Genomic DNA, 18,475 nt, shown 5'->3' with positions numbered 1-18,475 from the left:
CACACAGGGATCACGTGCCTTCAGATCCCCACCAGTTTAAAGGTGGCAGCACTGAGACAAGACCTCAATGCTGCCACAGGAAGGCAGCCATGGTGAAGAGTCAATAGGGGAAGAGGGGGAAGCAAATGCTATTGTCAGTCTGTGGTGCTGCGCTCTCTGCAGGGGTGGACGCATTCTCGGGAGGAATGATGGGTGCAATCTTGGGAGCAAGGGTGTATACACCCAGTTTTTGTGGACCTCCATGCCATGCAGCAGTGGGTCAGAGGGAGGGAGGGCCATGATTCAGGTAAGCACACCCATGAACAGGAAATTTCCAGTAGGAAAGCAGCAGCAGCCGGCCACAGCAGGAAGGGCTTATCTACGCCAGACAGTGTATCAGACTCGCATCTACTATCTACAAATGTCTGAGCAGCAGTGTTAGTGAAGATAACGGCTCTCAGGGACGCCATCACCGACTTATGCACCATGCGCTGGCAGCTAAGGTGGAAGAAGGCTGCTGGTTGTGCTGTCCCTTGGCCTGGGATAACATTGGCAGGCATCCTCTGGCTGCCTGAACCCTGGAGGGCCCCAGCTGGCTGAGGGATCCTGCACTGGTGTAGGAGGCTCCTCAGTAGTCGCAGCTACTGGAGCTGGGCTTACTGGTGGAGAGGCTGAGGAGCTGCTGTCCACATTCAGAGCAACCTGAGGGGAGCCCCCAGATGTGGGGTTCAGACTCTCCTTCTCCCTGTCAAGGCTGACTTATACCTCTCTGCTAACCTGAGAGGGACGAGGACCTGCTGGAGATTCCAGGCACCTTGTCCCTCTCTCACCTTGCCACTGCTGTGTTGAGCTCATGGTCAAGGCAATGATGTGCAGATCATTGCACATCTGCGGGATCTGGCTCTCTATGAGGGTCGGCAACCTCTCGATGGAGGAAGCCATGTGCTCTCAACCTGAGACATGGTAGCACTCTTGGCATGGATGGACTCCTCCATCGTCTGCTCATGGCTACGCATTGCCTCTGTAGCTCCACCAGATGTTCCCTTACTTCTCTCTGCAACTCCAGCATGTTCTGTGCTGCCAACTCCAGAGGCTCGGCAGTCATGGGCTCTGTCAGCTGCTCAGGCGTGTGCAGTGCTCTCACCAGCTGGTGACCCTGAATCTAAGCCTAAGCGCATCCCACTGATGTGAAAGTATCTGTGCTGGTAGAGAGTGCAGGGGAATGATGTGACAATGCATCTTCTGACTGTTCCTCCTCCTCCTCAGAGGTCAACAGCAAGCCCCGTGTCCCAGCATCTGAGCTTGCCTCCAAAGGGCCATGACCTGCGGGACAGAACACAAACATTTGTCGGTTAGCTTGTTCAGATCTCATTATGCCAACCATGTGTGATGTGGATCTCCAGAAGTGCAGTGGAGGACACATGAACACAATTGTTTCCTCACTCTCTTGTGCAGACACACCCAGTCTCACTGTCCGCAATTGCACGACCGCCCTGGGTCCCCACTAGCTCCAGAACCTCCTCATCTGCCAATGTCAAAGGACCCACATCAGGGATCCCACCGCCAGTCCTCAATGTCTCCCTGGTGTTATGGGCCCGTTTCTCCTGCAAGCGGAAAGAGAGACACAGCTAGACCTCGCACGAAGTACAAGACACTTACGCTAGTGGCAGCACCTCATCCCCTGATGGGGGCTCCCAAATTGCTCCACCTCATATCCGCTCTCAGGGGACATAATGGGGGTGAGCTGTGAAAGAAGATGGCCTGTCGCCATGACGTAGCAATGCATCTTCCAGGATGTGCTGGTGCCTCACCCCCTTGCAACCACCTTGGTGGTCACTCCCTCTCCATGTTGCACACCCTCCTGCATAGCCACATGCAAGCCCCAAAGAGGAAATGGGTATGGAAGACTCACCTCGGTGGAGCGTAGTAGGTCATTGACCCTCTTGTGACACTGGACCAAGTTTCGGGGGCGGTGGGGGGTGGAGTGGTGGGTGACCCCACGGCCGCTGCCCTCCTCTGTGATCTCCATCCAAGCTTGCTTGGTTAGGTAGGAGGGTCTCTTCCTGCCGTCCCTTATTTGAGCTCCCGTCTTTCCCTTGTAGACTGGAGGAGAATCTGAAAGGAGACATCGCTGAATCATGGGTCTTGCCTTGGACATGATCCCAGTTGGCTCCCGCTCCATCCATTTGGATCGCAGTCCTGATGCAGGGGTGTAGGGAGGTCCAGGAGTAACAGCAGCAGTAGAGGATGGTCCAGGAGTAACAGCAGCAGTAGGTGGAGTGGGGGTGGGGGGTGGGGGTTCCAAGAGTAACAGCAGCAGTAGAGGGGGGGGGGGGGGGGGTGGGGGAGTCCAGGAGTAACAGCAGCAGTAGTGGGGGGGGGGGGGTCCAGGAGTAACAGCAGCAGTAGAGGGGTCCAACAGCACTCCAGATTTATTGCATCAGTGAAAGGCAGCAGTACAACAGTCTGGCAGTGTTTTAAAGATGGCTCCAGCACCTGCATTTTCATCAGCTGATGCCGCCATCAATGCCTTGTAGCCCGGCCTCTATCCTGCAATAGGATGCACCCTGCACCTTGGTTGTGTTAATTGCCTGGCCGCTGCATGATTGCAGTTGGCCAACCACACAAATGACATGCAAAGTTGGCATCCACTTCCGTTGCTGCCATCGGGACCCGCAACGGGGTGATAAAACTCAACCCAAGAAATATTTACTAATTGGGCACAAAACAGAGGAGAAAGGTGAGGAAAGATAGCTGATTCCCCATCAGCACTCACGGTCACCTCTCAATCTTTTTTTTCCCAACCATGGCACACTCACACCTACATCAGGTGCAAAGCTTGGCATCATAACATTTGCTGCCTCATTGTCCTGGGGCTTTGCTTTGCAGAGTCCTAATGGAAGTTCACCACAGTTAGTGTCCCATTAGATTTGTGCTCAGCCCCCCTCAGATCAGAGGATCAGAGAAGGACAGTAAGCAGATGGAGGCCAAATGCAAGTATGTGCTTTATTCCCCTACAGGTGCAATGGGAAATAATTCCTTGTGCACAGAGCAAAAAAAAATGGCACATTGATCTGCTTTATCCTATTTCTATTGCATACCTTTTAGGAATAGAGGCCTTTTGGATAATATTTTTCACAGCAGCCAGAAGACCCTACAGCTTGGTAACTGTTAAAGCCACTGCAGACCTCAAACATCATGCTGCTTCTAATTAGAAAAGAAAATAACAAAGAAACAGTATCAAAGTACTCACTTTTTTAAAGGGACCAAGTCAGGTAAAAGGAAAAAGAAAGACTTGCATTTATGCAGCGCCTTTAACTATCTCAGGACATCCCAATGCGCTTATAATGAAGTATGACTGAAGTGTAGTTGCTGTTGTAATGTAGGAAATACAGCAGCAAGGTCCCACAAACTGCAATGAGACGTTGTTTATTTGATGCTGGTTGAGAGATAAATATTGGTGAGGAGAACGTGAGGATGATTGGCTCATGGTTATTCAAAATTCTTGTTCTTACACACAAAATAAAATCAAAAACCAAAACACACCCTGGAATTAACACTGATTTCTCCAGATTTGTTCTCACAAAGCCACCTTTCCATCAAAATCTCAGATGCCAGCTCATTTTTGCTGACATTGCTTCGAATAGGTTTCACACAACAGCAATGTTGAAAAGTGAATTTGTAGAAGGAGCGGGTAATAAACGAAAAGAACTTCAGTCATTCTCTGGAATGCAATTGCATTTCTTTGGTTTAGGTGCTGCTGAATTAACAGAACAAAAGTGATAACTGATGGCTTCCACTGTCTTTGAAGATAAGCTTTTTAATTAACTTTTGAAGAAATTGAGGCAAAATGAATGTAGAAAGGATTAATGTGCATGGCAGGAGTCCAATCACATTCAGTAATTATACCATGGTGACTAAAAATTATTGTTAAACTTTACATCAGTGCCAAATTCAATCAACAGTTAAATCAGAATCAGTTGTTTCAAATCTTATCAGAATATTTCATAAAAGATAAGTAATAATATAAATAAAACAAATGTAAATGAAGCATGGCAAAGACTGAAGTATTCAATAAGGTGCCACACAAGAGGTTATTGCACAAAATTAGGACTCATGGGATCTGAGGGTAATATATTAGCATGGATTGAGCATTGGTTAATGGACAGAAAATAGAGAGTAAGAATAAACAGGATATTTTAGGGTTGGCAGGCTGTAACCAGCAGGATACTGCAAGAATCAGTACTTAGTTCTCAGCTATTTACAATTTATAGTAATTCTATATTAATGACTTAGATGAGAGGATTGAGTGTAATGTATCTAAGTTTGTTGATGGTACAAAATTAGGTGGGAAAGTATGCAGTGAGGGGAATGCAAAAAGGCTGCAGAGAGATATAGCAGGTTGGGTGAGTGGGCAAGAAACTGGTAGATGTAACACAATGGGTTGTATTTTATTCTGGCGATGGGGATCCTGCCAGCAGGCCAGAGGTGGGGGAAGACCTCACCTTGGTTCTCCGTCAAACCCACATCGCAATTCCACGGCGGCCAGACAATAAACTGCCTGCAGTTGGGGTGCCGTCCTTTTAAGGGATGTGCTCCCACCTCCAAAAACTGCCAGCCAATTGGAGGGCCAGCAGCTCTGCAGTATCGGCAGCGCCACTCAAAGCAGTGGCCAAAGCCAGTACTGCAGGTGGCCCTGCAGTACAAAGAGAGCAGAATATTGATGAGGACCCCAGGACAGATGAGTGGGATCACCTTATGAGTTAGTGCTTAAACACACTCCTAGGATAAGGTTTATTTTTCTTAAGCCTGATGTCAATAGCAAAGTAAGAGAAAAGCAAGACACAGTGAAGATAAGTCATGATACATGAGACATAAAACTTAGAGAGTTCCGTGCTGATCAGAAGGTCATGGAGAAAAACTACCGTGGTGATAAGGAGAATTATATGTTTGGGGTTGTTGCAAAACAACTAGGTGCATTCGCATATTGGAAAGAGATTGGAAAGAGACTCCTTCAGTGTCATGTAGATCATTTGCTTGAAAGAGGAAATCCGACAAAGGGAGAGCATGAGAAACCTCCTATAATCCAAATTCCTACAGTCCCAAGTGAAATCCAGAAAGAAAGTGCAAGTCGCAAAGAAACTGAAAGTTTCCCGGTATCTCAGAATCCACTGATAGAGAAAAGTGAATCAGGGACTTTGATTAAGATTAATCAATCACTTTCACAGTACCAACCATTAAATGGAATTAATAGTCAATGTCAAAGGTCAGGGTTGACACCAACTGAGATGTTGAGAGAGTAGAGTCAAGCTTATGGAAATGGAAGAAGGTACCCAGACAGAAAGAGAAAGAAGTCAGTTAGGTTAATTGGAAGTATGTAGGAAGGAAGAATAAATAAGTTGTTCTTTTCACTATTTCTTGTCAAATTATATTTTTGTTAAAGAAATACTAGTGTTAAGAAAAACATATTTTTTTACATGTAAGTTACTCTGGAACTATTGGTCATACATGCTTTAGTTGTGATTACAGTAACAAGTATGCAACCCAATCTGTTAAATTTCAGGTATTGTTATTGTATTCTGGGAAATGATGTACATGTACCATTTTTAAGGGGGGAGGGAGTGTAGTATATTATAATAGCTGAACATTTTGGTACACTGTCCTCTCAGCTATCCTCTGCTCCTTTTGGGGAGGTGTAAATAAAGTTAGTTCATTAATGGCTGCTTGCTGTGAGTCCACATGCTACTTTTACTCATTGTAACACGCAACACCGGCGACAGTGTGGGGGTGATGTTAGTGAGCTTGGGGGAGGTCTTCCCAGGGGAGGGGTGGCGATTGCCGCTGGGAGAGCCCTCTGGAGGCCGGGATTGCCCCAAAAGGAGGGGCCTCTCTGAACCAGTTAGGAGGCCACCAGGTTTTACTTGGTGGCGTATCTACGCATGGAGGTGGGAAGAGGCCCTGAAGTGGCTTCGGACTGAATTAAAAGGCATCAGGAAGGCAACAGCCCTCCACCCTTTGCCTTCCCATGTAATTTTATGCCCCCCCCCCCACTTTTGTTCCTGTCTCTCGGGGGCCTATAAAATTCAGCCCAATGTAGTTAAGTGCAAAGTTATCCCCTTACTATGGAATCTCCTATAACAACTGCATTTCTACTCTTTGCTGTTCCTCCTGTGCAGCCCCATTGATGCCATGATCTGGAATGCACTCCTTTAAGGTGTCGTCACTACCAGCCGTCTCCAATGCTGAACACCGTATTACACACCCTGAAGACTCCTGCATTTCCTGCCTCTTCCTACTCCTCCAGACGACCACCTATCCCCTATCCTGAAATCTCACCGTCCATGGTGTGACCACCTCCTGGAATGTATGATCCAGGAAACTCTCATCCTCTCTAATGCTCTGCACTGAAGTTTGAAGTTATGCACTTGTGACAGAAATCACACCTGTCAAATGGAAACATATTAATTTTATCATGGGACATGACTTGAACTTTTTTACTGCACATTGCACATAAGTTGTTTCAAAAAACAAGAGAACACAGCTGAAAACATGGTTGCACATTTGCATTCTGAGAAACATTTTGAATAGAGAGACAATGGGAGTGCTCACTGATTCAATTAACAAGATTGGTCTGGGCAATAGTGATAATCAACATTCTTTGTCTGTGTAAGAGGCAGAACTCCACCCCCTACCACCCCAATGCACCCACCCCCACCCCACCCCCACCAAGTGTGTCTGGAAAGCTTTGAAATCAACAGCCTTCCCAAAAGCTGCTGTTACACACAAATCTATTTGCGTGTATATTTATCTCGTGTGCATGCTAGCATGGTTGCATCGCATATTTTAGTAATTTTAACCAGGTTAAAGTGTAAGGCTAATAAACTTACATCTTTCTTGTTTAAACTTAAGAAAACCTTTCTGATTGGTTCATTTGCAATTACAATTAGAGTGCAGTGAGCAAAGGACTCACTGAGGTGGTAAGTTAAATCACTGTGTTTTTAAAAGATAAATCCTGTTACGGCCAAACCAGGAAAGGGGCAAGAGGGGAGTCTGAGACCCCTTCTTCACCCGGTCGTAACACACTGTTATAGGAAAAATTAAAAAGGAGAATATTTTTTGAAGTCAGAGACTGGCAAATGTTTACATTCAGAGAGACCTCAGTGTCCTTGTATATGAATCACAGAAAGCTAGCAGGCAGGGACAGCAAGCAATTAGGAAGGCAAATGGTATGTTAACTTTTGTTACTGTCATGCAACTGTGGTTTTAACTGCAGTAAGAGTGCAACCCAGGAAGCTTACTACAGCCAGTGCAGGAAAAGTTAATAGGATTCCTGAAGGTTATCAGGGTTTTGTGTTTGAAGGGAAAGTAACCTCATACCACTTGAGTGAGGCAAGCAAGCCCACAGTGATTCTCAGGGACACAGGGGCCACCAGATCCCTTTTACTGGGAAAAGGCCTGATCTTTCCCGCAGAGAGTACAGTCAATACCAAAATGGTGGTGAATGCTATTGGAGGGCAGTGTATGCCTGTACCTGTAAACCGGGTGAACCTGGAGTGCGACCTAGTTTCGGGACCGGTGACCGTAGGGATTGTCACTAGTTTGCCTGTGGACAGGGTTGACTTGCTTCTAGGTAATGATTTGGCATGGGTGAAGGTGGTAGCCCCTCCTGTAGTGAAAGAAAGACCTCAGGGGGTCAGAGAGCCAGGGCATTGGCAGGAGACAGACCCCTGCAGAGTCCCTGAATGTGTAATGGATCAGGCTATGATCAAACCACCTCCCCCAGAGGAGACTGCATTGGCACTGCAGGCAAATGACCATGAGGTCTGCCTGACCGAGAATTTCTTTGGAATCTTAGGAGACCCAGGGAATGAATTAAATGGATTTTCCCGAGGTGAGACTCAGCGAGCTGACCTAGTGCTGCGAGAGTTAGCACAGGCTGCCCAGTCTGAAAGTGAAGCAGAGGGAGTCCCTGACTGCTACTATTTAAAGAATGAGGTACTGATGAGGAAATGGAGTTCTCCTCACAAACCTAAGGGCAAGGAGTGGACAGTAGTTCACCAGTTAGTGCTGCCACAGAGGTACCGGGGAGAAATATTAAGAAGGGCCCACGAGGCTACAGTAGCTGTACATGCCAGTATACAAAAGACCAAAGCCCGCATAAGACAGCGGTATGACTGGCCAAAACTCTACAAAGATGTGGTGGAGTACTGCAGGAGTTGTCACATGTGCCAGGTTGAGGGGAAACCCTAACCTACAGTGAAAACTGCACCCCTAAGTCCTGTACTGGTGTTAAGATGACCCTCCAGCTGAGGGCTGCTGAACTGTAAGGGACCCTTGGTGAGAACAAAAGGGGACAGGCAGGCACACGGCTGGCAAAAGTTTAGAAAGAGAAGGGAAAAAGGTGACCCAGAGGGCAAGTTAAAGGAAGTCCGGGAGGAATCCGGGATGAAAACCCCTACTGTCTGGTCAGCCAACCCCAAAAAATCAGAAAAGTTAGACCCCACATCCTCCTGTGTAAATGCAGACTCTAGAAGCACCCCACCAGGGTAGATAACAGCATTTACTGGAACCTGCAGAGACAAAGAGAGACCTCTAGGGGGCACATAAACCTAGGTGATGCCTCACCTAGTCGAAGTGCCACAGGAGATGGCAGTCAAGTCTGCAGATACCTGCAGGTAGGAATGTCCCAGAGAAGAAAGGGGAGATTAACAAAGAATTCTCCCCACAGTCAGAGGAAAAGGGAACCACTCATCTCCTGAAGCCAAAAGTCTTTGCATGACTCAGAGAGTTCAGGATAAACCTGCCCACTACTAACTCTCCTGAAAAAAAAGAGAAATTAAAGCATACTGAAAATACCATTTTAATAAGTTTTAAGATTGTTGAATGAGTGGAAACGAATGAGAGAAATGCAGGGTTTTTCTTTCTGTATCTTATATTTCTCTCGAGCCTTGTAAAGAAATGCGCCTTTTTTTTTTTCAAATCGCATTTTGTTCCCCTGGATGTGGAGGTGTCATGCAGGCCCCCACCTGCCAAGAATGAGGTACACATTATTTTGCCATATGAACATTAAAAACTTAAAAATGTTTCTGGGAAGAAAAGAGAGCCGATCACAAGAATTTAACAGACCCCTCACTGGAAAGACCTTTTTGCATACTGGCGGACAGTGTTAGAACAAAGGACCCAGTCCTGTTTCTCCAATACACAGAAAATCTGGTCAGACCAGTTTAGTCACATGACTAACTGGCTGTTTGGATTTGAACTTGCCACAGAGTGTTTGAAACTCAGAAAGCTCTTTTCTCCTGGACTGAGAACACCTCTCTCCTGTCTGCTCCCATCTCTTTCTCACAGAACTGAAGACCTATTGAAGACACATGAACCCCAAGACAGAACAGTCTCCTGCAGTGAACAAAGTTTAAGAAGAATACTGGGCACCAACGAAAAGCAAGACTACCTACAATCATGGACTACAGCAAGCTCGAAGCACAGTAAAAAACCGCTCTTCAAAGATTGCCTCAAACTTTTTTACTTTATTTTTCTTCTGTTCTTTTCTGTCCCTATTTGAATGTGTGTATTGTGTATGCATGTTAGCGTGATGCACGGTGTGTATCCGTAGGTGGTTACCGTATTAGAGTTTAAGTTTAAGATTTAATAAATATCACTTTTCTTCAGTAAACCTAAGAAAGCCCGTTTATGCGAATTTCTTTGCCTTGTAGTTGGAAAGTGGTGAACAAGGCTTCACCAACGGGGAGCTCAAAACACAGTGTGTTTAAAAATCAAACCCTGTTACAATAAGACCAGGTGAAGATGAAAAGGGACCCTTAGACACCTTTCTCACCTGATCGTAACATTACAAAGAGATTGGAGTATAAGAGTAACGCAGTCTGACTACAATTATACAGGCCATTGGCGAGATCACACCTGGAGTAGTGTGCAGTTTTAGTCTCCTTATCTAAAGAAGGACATAGTTGTCCTAAAGGGTGTGCAACAAAGGTTCACTAGACTGGTTCCTGGCACAAGGGGATTGTCCTATCAGGAGAAATCGATTAGAAAAGACCTATATTCCCTGGAGTTTAGAAGAATTAGAGGTGATCTAATTGAAACATATAAAATTTTTAAATGCTTGACAGAGTGGATGCTGCGAAATGTTTCACCTGGGTGGGAAATCTAGAACTCGGGGTCACAGTCTCAGAATAAGTGGTCAGCCATTTAGGACTGAAAGGAGGAGAAATTTCTTCACTCAAAGGGTTGTGAATTCTCTACCCCAGATCGCTGTAGATGCTCAGTCGTTGAGTGTATTCAAGACAGAGATCGATAGATTTTTGTGTACTAAGGGAATTAAGAGATTATAGGGATGGTGCAGGAAGGTGGAGTTGAGGTAATTGATCAGCCATGATCTTGCTAAATGGTGGTGCAGGCTCAAAGGGCCAAATGATCTATTCCAGCTCCTATTTTTATGTTCTTATGTTTTTAACCATCACTGAAAAAGAAACCTCTTTGAGGTAATGAACAGTGGGATCCTCTCAGGTTTGAACAGAGTGAATTACTGAATTGCACATTATGGGCTAAAGATTCATCTCGCCTGGTTTTTGAGTGCAGGGGTCGTGATCCATTGCCTGACTGTGCTGGTTCCCTTTGAGGTAGGCAGGCATTTTGTATTGCATCCTCATCTGCATGATGGTAGTGCAGGGCCAAGCGTCGGCTGTGCTGCTGCATGGTTGGCCTCACAGTAAGAAACCGAACAATGTGCGAGTGTGCATGTGGTGCAGCAAGTCTCCAGTTCTTCAAGGCAGCCTGTTGCTCCTAAAGGGAAGCTGCACCTTGAAACAAAAGGTCATCAGTAATTGATTTTGGGAGAGTGAAGAACTGCAGAAATGGTGCAATGTGCAAGGGAGAGGGATCCCAGATGTTCTGATACCACCTTGGAGACACTAATTACCCAATTGGAGTCCAGGAGGGCGGCCATGTTCTCGCAGAGGACCAGGAGTCCTCACATAGCAGCCTCTGAATGGAGTAGGAGCACAAACACATGGCCAGGAAGGTGAATACCCAGAATATGGCCCAGAGGATATGGCAGCAGTGCCATAAGAAGTATAATGACTTCATGCAGGTGGTGAAGGTTAGTGAATGCATCTTCAAAAGACATATCCTACCCACCGCACCACCAACCTCTCAAGCAGTGCATACACCCTCATCCAGCACTTACTTGCGCACAGGACTCACGCCTAACATTCAGATACTCCACCTTACCCTCACACACATTCCAATGCTGCCAACCTCACACCCACCTCTGACTGCCTCCACATACCTCCAGCTATTCAGCTTTGGCAAGCACATCATTCGAACACAGTGCAAACACAATTATTAACATTCTGCCCTCTTTTTTGTAGGAAAAGGTGGCGCAACTCCAGGGTGGCCCAGCGAACCAGCGGGGGGAGAGGGGGCCAACACAACAGCATCCTCTGAGCCCTCTTGGGGACATGATGCTTTGAAACATGGGGCCAGCAGCAACTGAACCCCTGGCATCTGGTGCCGCCAAGGCCATCCAGCATCAAGGTAAGTGACTGCCTTACGCCCCTTGTAAGCTATTCTTCACCTCCTGAGGTGTGGCATGAAGTGAAGGCTGCAGATGGTGTGGTCATGGACCACCCACTTTCCTTGCCAATCCCTCCCTCACCCCAGCTCTCCCCCTCTGTTTTAATGCTTCCAAGAATGGCCACCTGGACAATTTCAATTTAGCCAGGAGGAAGAGGTAGAGTAAACCCAGGACTCTGATGAGAGGCACCGCCACTTGATCTGACATGCCCAGCCTCCAACTCAGATACTAACACTGCGCATACCTTACAGGGTAGTATAGAGTTGGGATCTGTACATGGTGGGCTGGATTATCCCACGGGCTTCGGGACCCCAACACTGGGATCAAATCGGTGTGCTGAGCCTGCACTTTCCAGCAACACAACCTTCTGGGAGGAGGCTCCTAATTGGACATCTCTGCACACCGTCATATTATAGATAACACACGGGCTCTTGAGGCTACAGGCCCAGTCAGAGGGCCGACAGCTCTGGAGCCTCAACAGCCCCACTGGGAGAGGTGGGGTCTGCTGAGGCAGTTGGGGTCTGCAAGGGCACCTCAACAAGGAGGCGCCCTCCTGCCCAACACAGATACTAGAGTGCTGCAACCAGGTCAGTAGCAAAGAAAGGCTAGGTCATGTGCCAGCTCCCCAGAGGCCGAGGTCACAGATTAGCTCTGCGACAGGGAACACAGATGTGGACTTCATTGGGGCGACACAGAGGAAAACACTGATGATGATGCACACCAAGATGCTTGATGTTTTGGCAGGCCTACCACAGAGCATCCTGTCACTGATGGGGGAGGAGTCTGGCACCAGCATGGCAGAGGGCATTGCACAGAGCTTGGAGCCCATGCTTCCCAGTGTAGAAGGAATGGCCAACTCCATGATACCACTAGCAGACCCAGCTGTGATGGAGATCTGGTAGCCGCTGTCTCTGCTTCCACTGTAGCACAGGTAGGTGGCTCCCAGTTCTGCAGTGGAAACTCAGACGGAGGTCATGAGATCCCTGACTGCTGCCAGCCAGACACAGACTGCTGCCTTTGTGGGTGTGAATCTTAGTGCTCGATGGGGTATTCAAGCTCGCGCTGCAGTCCAGCAATTTGTGCTCCAACAGATTACGAGGATTGATCAGATGCCACCCCATGAGAGTGTCAGTGGCATCATGGAGCAGAAACCTGTTAGCCACTTTCAGGATGACAGCTGTTACGACCAGGTGAGAAAGAGGTCTAGGCTTCCCTTTCAGTCTTCACCTGGTCTTACTGTAACAGGGTTTTATTTTTAAACACACTGTTTTTAGCTCCCCCTTGGTGAATCCTTTTTCACTGCTTTCCAATTATAAGGTAAAGAAACGAGCACAAACAGGTTTAAAGAAGAAAGGTAAAATTTTATTAAACTTAAACTGAAGCTCTAATCCGGTTGATGCCTATGGATACACAACGCGCCCATGCTAGTATGCATACACGATACACACATGCAAATAGAGACAGAAAAGAGCAGAAGAAAAATTAAAGTGGAAAGGTTTGAGGCAATATCTGAAGATTTGTTACGGTTCTTCGAGCTCACTGTCGAGTCCTTTTGTAGGTAGATCCTGCTTTTTGTTGGGGCCCAGTATTCTTCTTAAACCTTGTTCACTGTAGGAGACTTTTCTTTCTTGGAGTTCATGTGTCTACAATCGGTTTTTGGAGTTCCTTGAGAAAGAGATAGGAGCAGATAGGAGAAGCTGTGGCAAGCCAGCCAGGAAAGGTCTTTTCAATCCAGGAGCAAACAGCTTTCTGCCGACTCTCAGTTCAAAACTGCACAACTCAGGAAAAAAACCCAGACTGCCAAGCAGGTTAGTCATGTGACCAACCGGTCTGACCACGTTTGTTTGTGAATTGTATTGGAGCAGGGAATAGCTCCTTTGTTCCCAAACACTGTCTGTTAATATGCAAAAATTTCCTTCTAGCCAGGGGCCTGGCAACCCGTTGTCACAGGCCTTCTCTTTTTCCCAGCAACAATTTGAAATTTATTGTCCATGTTGCAAAATTAATGTACCTCATTCTTGGCAGCTGGGGGCCTGCATGACACAGCATTTGTGCTCCTACCAATGTCACTGTGCCTTTGTTGTTGCCTTTCTGCCAACCAACCGAGGCTGTTACCACCCATACTAAAGTGATGCAGTCCAAAGCCGGGCTCAGGAATCAGAGCTGCTCGAAGCCATCCTTCAAGGCCATCTGCAGGCTCTCCCATTGAAAGTCAGCAGCTTCCACCAGCCATGCTGCAGCCATCGGAGTAGAACTACATGGGAGCACTAGACCATGAAAAGGCGCCCAAAAGACAGGCACTAAGGGTATTTACAAGGGTGAATAGTTCAGTTTTGTTTATATAATTGGATGTGTTGTGTTGGTGAATTTTATTGCTAGATGGTGGCCAAGGGAATGTTGTGATGGGGAGTCTGATGGATGTGATGGTGGACGACAGTGGATCCATGTTGGTCTAGCGTAATTTTGTTTCAGTAGAAGCAGAACCTCATAATGTGCTCTCTCACAGCCCATCTGGTTTCAAGGGGGTCTAGGATGTCTCCTCCCTGCCTGCTCCTGTTCCTCCTCCTACTATTACTCCTCTTCCTCCTCCTGCTCTTCCTCCTGCTCCTCCTCAGGTGACCTCTGGATCTCTGGAGGTAATGGCTGCACCCTTATAATGGCAAGGTTCCAGAGGACACAAAAGCCCAACACAACTTGGAGACTCTCAACTTGAGAATCATATTATCCTGGCGAAGCCACATGCCCTTTCATTCTATTTGACACTCCTTAGTGAGAGGATGATGACATCATCTCATCTGGAGTAGATAGTCTCCATCACTCCCCGGACGCTGCGATGGATAGCATACTGGGAAATGTCTGCAGTGTCTGCAATTCCCGACTGGAAGGAGCAGGAATCACAAGGGTTAAGGGCGACTGTGACCTTTACAGCCACTGACAGGGCCATCGTCCCACTGCTGTGAGGCTCCAGTTTGGTTTGAAGATGTGGCACAATTCAGTGACCACCTTCTTGTTCAACCAGAGCTGCTCAGGCACTGCTCCTGGGGTCAGGTGTAGGTGCGAGACGTGCTCTCGAAAAACCCTTGGTGGGTAGTACCTTCGATGTACAGCCCTTCTCATCCTCCCACCTTGTACAGCTTCCCCTGTCTGTATTGTCCCCTCCATGTCACGTTCATGTTGAGAACCAAGAGGCATTGCAAAAACTGTCCCCCATATTTGGGTCAGGTTTTCACCTGCCCTCCCTGACTAACTGCCAACTGCCAAAAAGCAACTCTAAATACCCAGTACAGTGCTTCCACAAACTCAGGCTAAACTGAAGTAAATCAAAAGCACTCACCTGCGACTTGTTGACTGGCCCTGAAATAGCACTAATTCAGGGCCCATCTTGCAGTTGAATACTTGATCTTTGGTCTGTGATGTACAAATTCATGCCTAGACCTACATGGTTCAAATTTGATATCCTGGTGTCGCATCAGTTGGTTGGAAGTGTGACATCTGCATAGCGTCAATTCACAACCTTCCAGTGTGCGCTGGGGATGTCTGCGTGGGTGTGCTTTTCCTGATGGAGTGTCATATGGGCTGTGCAGGAGGCGGTTGACGGCACAACCCACCTCAGCAAAACAGTGCTGGGCCTCTGTAGTGCTGCCTGAAATGAATCACTTGCCCTACATTTTTGACAAAACTAATAGTTTTTTTATTGTTTTCTTTGAGGAAATATTAGTTTTTACTTACGGGGTCAGGATGACTCTTTGCTTAGTATGCATTCATTCCTGTAGCTGCTTCATTTAATTTCACTGTAGCTTTATCAGCCACTTGCGAGTACAACGAAATACGAGATTATTAATGAGACTGCAAAGATTCAGGTAATTCTTCTCTTGTTCATTTTTAAATGACCTGGTGCCTTATTAACAGTGTTAGTGTGTAGTGTACTGAAATGTCACAGTGCGAAACAAGATATGGATTATTAGTCATTGACACTGAAAATATAATTTTGGAGAATTGTAATTGGGAGCATATTGGAAAATGGTGGATAGCATACAGTATTAGAATCAACCTTATTATCTGCTCACAGCTAAATTTTGGGGCCTTTTCAGAGGCCTCCAGCATCTACACTATTTTTACACAGTTCCCGAGTTCAAATTTTATGACTAGAGGTGAAAGGACAAACCATGGGCTGAATTTTCATCCCAAGACAAGGTGAGTTTGGAGGTGGGCATGCCGCAGGAAAATCACGGCATAACAGTTTCCCGACACATTCCCACCTCCCAGCGATTTTGGAGGAGCTGTCTTTTCGGGGGTGGCAGCAACCCATCTGAAAGTGGCGGATCATTAATTGAGGCAGTTAATGAGCGACTCGAGAGCTTGTTACAGAGCTGTATGAGATTTTCAAGACAATGTATGGGAAGCACATTGGTTCAGCAACAGGTCCAAGACAGGGAGCCATTCAGAGAAGTGGGAGTAACTCCAGAAGCTTTATAAATGGTGGAAAATGCAGCAAGAAGCTCATGATCTGGCACACAGTGGCCATTGCCTGAGCAGAGCTCACACTGTGTTTTAGGTGTAGGCACTGGGGCAACTGGGGGGGAAAAGTGCACCTGTAGAGGTCAATGGGGCACAGCAAGACGGTCCAGGCAGCCGTTCCATGCAGCTGGTAGCAAGTGAGGCCATCCCAGAGCATGAGACTCAGCTATTCTGAGGTGGCAACTAGCAGTGATGAGGAGCAGCATCACCAGCAATAAATGGTATATGGAGACACAGACGCAGATGTGATGCCCGAGCGGCAAGGAGGGCACGAAGGTGCTACACGCACCATAGAGTTTACAAATGAACTTTATAGTATTCTTTTTGCTCACAATGAATAATTGAGTTACTTTGGAGGAGAAAGACATCTCATGACCACCTTATTTACACCTGTAAATAAGTGGCCAGCAATTGAAAATCAAGGGGAGAGCTGCTCACCCATTGATGCCTGTGACGGGTGAGTAGCCCAACGCCCACCCCCTACCCCCACCACCCCCCCAGCAGCAAAACAAGCTCAAGGCTATGTGCATAATTCAGGTGCAAATGTGCAGAGCGTGAGTTGTGCAGCACCTGAAAACATAATTATCCCGCAGGATTTTTGTCAAAGGCCCAAATCTGGAACATTGCAAAGTTAAAGAAATGAGAAACACGCCACCCTAAATAACGATTATTACTATTATTACTCTTACATCCATGAATAAATTTCCAATTTCCTCCTCAATGGAATAGCATAAAAACCAAGTAAGTCTGCATAACCAGGAAATATTGAAGAAATACTGGATGTCCTCCCCAGGATTGCCTCCCTCCCACCCACCCAACCCCCAGATCGAACCTGCCAACCAATTCAGCATAAGCGCCAGCCAATTTCCAGTGCAAAGAGAAGCTTTTTATGTTGTCTGTTGCAACATAAATGAGATGCATGGAGTTCAGTTTGCTGAAGATCTCAAACAGGTTTATTAACAGCTAACAAGAATATACAGTGCACAGTTAACCATTTACATGACTTGCCTTTTGGTGTTACAGTAGCAGACTGAATCTGGCAAGTAGTCACGTGACTGCATCCTGGCACGTAGCTCATTAGCATACTAAGACCTTAAATGTACATTACTCTTAAAGGCAATCACACAACATCCCCCTTCTTTCCAACGATAAGTCTCGTATGCTAAAAGTAACAAATTCATAAAATTAGACAACAAAATTATTTAAACATGGATAGAGATTGTGAAATTTACAAATATAGAGGCTCGACAGTCCATATATCGTCTCAAATGGTTTGACAACTCCATACAGCACAGTGAGCTGCAATGGTGCATCCTACCCCTTCGGTATCCACAGCTAGCTGGTGGCATTTAAATAAGGCCCAAAGCCTAATTTGGCTTGGGCCTCAGGCTGGCACACAGAGCGGGCACTCTGCTGACTTTGTGCCTGTTTTGGGTGCAAGTCGCACTTCTTCCCCTTTGAATAGGAATCAAAACAGTAAAGAAGTGAACAACAGTAAGGTAAAAATCCACTATTCTACACCGACAGGAAGCAAATATAAAATTGCACGCTGCCAACCTATCATTTTCCATCCCTCAATTTGAACAATATGCATTCCCAGGAGCTTAAAAATACATTTCTACCCCAGTGTTTCTAATTGTTCTTAAAATGATTAATCTATTCTTGATGTCAGATCCATTTAAAACTGTGCCTCTCTTTCTGCATGCTATATGTCATTCCCCATCTGTTAGGGTTGGGCTGGCAATATGTTCTCAAAATCCCTCAGTCTTGAGAAGTGGTGAGCTTTTATTCAGCTCTGCAAGCACAGCCAAGATTTAAACTCACATTGTAGATAATTAACAACACAGACCTTTGGAGTATTCTTGATTTTCTCCCGCAATATTCCTCTCACTACCCACCACCCCCATCATTCACATGTAGCAAAGTCACTGATTCAAAAAAACAATGAATGAGTCCAATGTTACAGTTTCACGTTATTGACAGCAGCGCTCCAGTAACTCACCCTGAGAGCCATGCTTCATGTGTGAGCGTAAACAATAGCCTGGATTTTTCAATTCTAGCTATTGAAGTCATTAGAAAGGGAAATTGGGCAATGTGAAATAAGTTGCTGTTTCATCATTGCTGGTTTGCACTAAAGACTAAGATCAATTTCACCTCATTTTTTTTTTTAGCTAATACACAACTGAGGAACAAATCAAAACACAGCTACATTAATGCTAACTAGTTGCTTGTTAAACTGCTAATCATCCACTTAATGAGTTCAAACCTGCAAGTGGTGGCTCAGCCAAGTGTAGTAATTTTGACTTTGCATGACAGTATAAAATGGGTAATTTTTATTTCCATTGAAGTCAATGGAAGTAAAATTCGTGACATACGTAAAACAAG

At 46.2% G+C, this 18,475-nt stretch overlaps 1 protein-coding gene across 6 annotated transcripts in view; it reads right to left on the bottom strand.

Annotated features, from left to right (window-relative positions):
- LOC137385236 (zinc finger protein 385D-like) overlaps positions 1-18,475 on the bottom strand; it is an 812,282-nt gene that overhangs the window by 377,313 nt on the left and 416,494 nt on the right. The window lies entirely within an intron of this gene.

The sequence above is a fragment of the Heterodontus francisci genome, chromosome 2 (assembly GCF_036365525.1).
Source record: "Heterodontus francisci isolate sHetFra1 chromosome 2, sHetFra1.hap1, whole genome shotgun sequence".
NCBI classification, from domain to species: Eukaryota; Metazoa; Chordata; class Chondrichthyes; order Heterodontiformes; family Heterodontidae; genus Heterodontus; species Heterodontus francisci.
The sequence above is the reverse complement of the archived record's forward strand: the minus strand, read 5'-3'. Positions and strand labels throughout refer to the sequence as shown.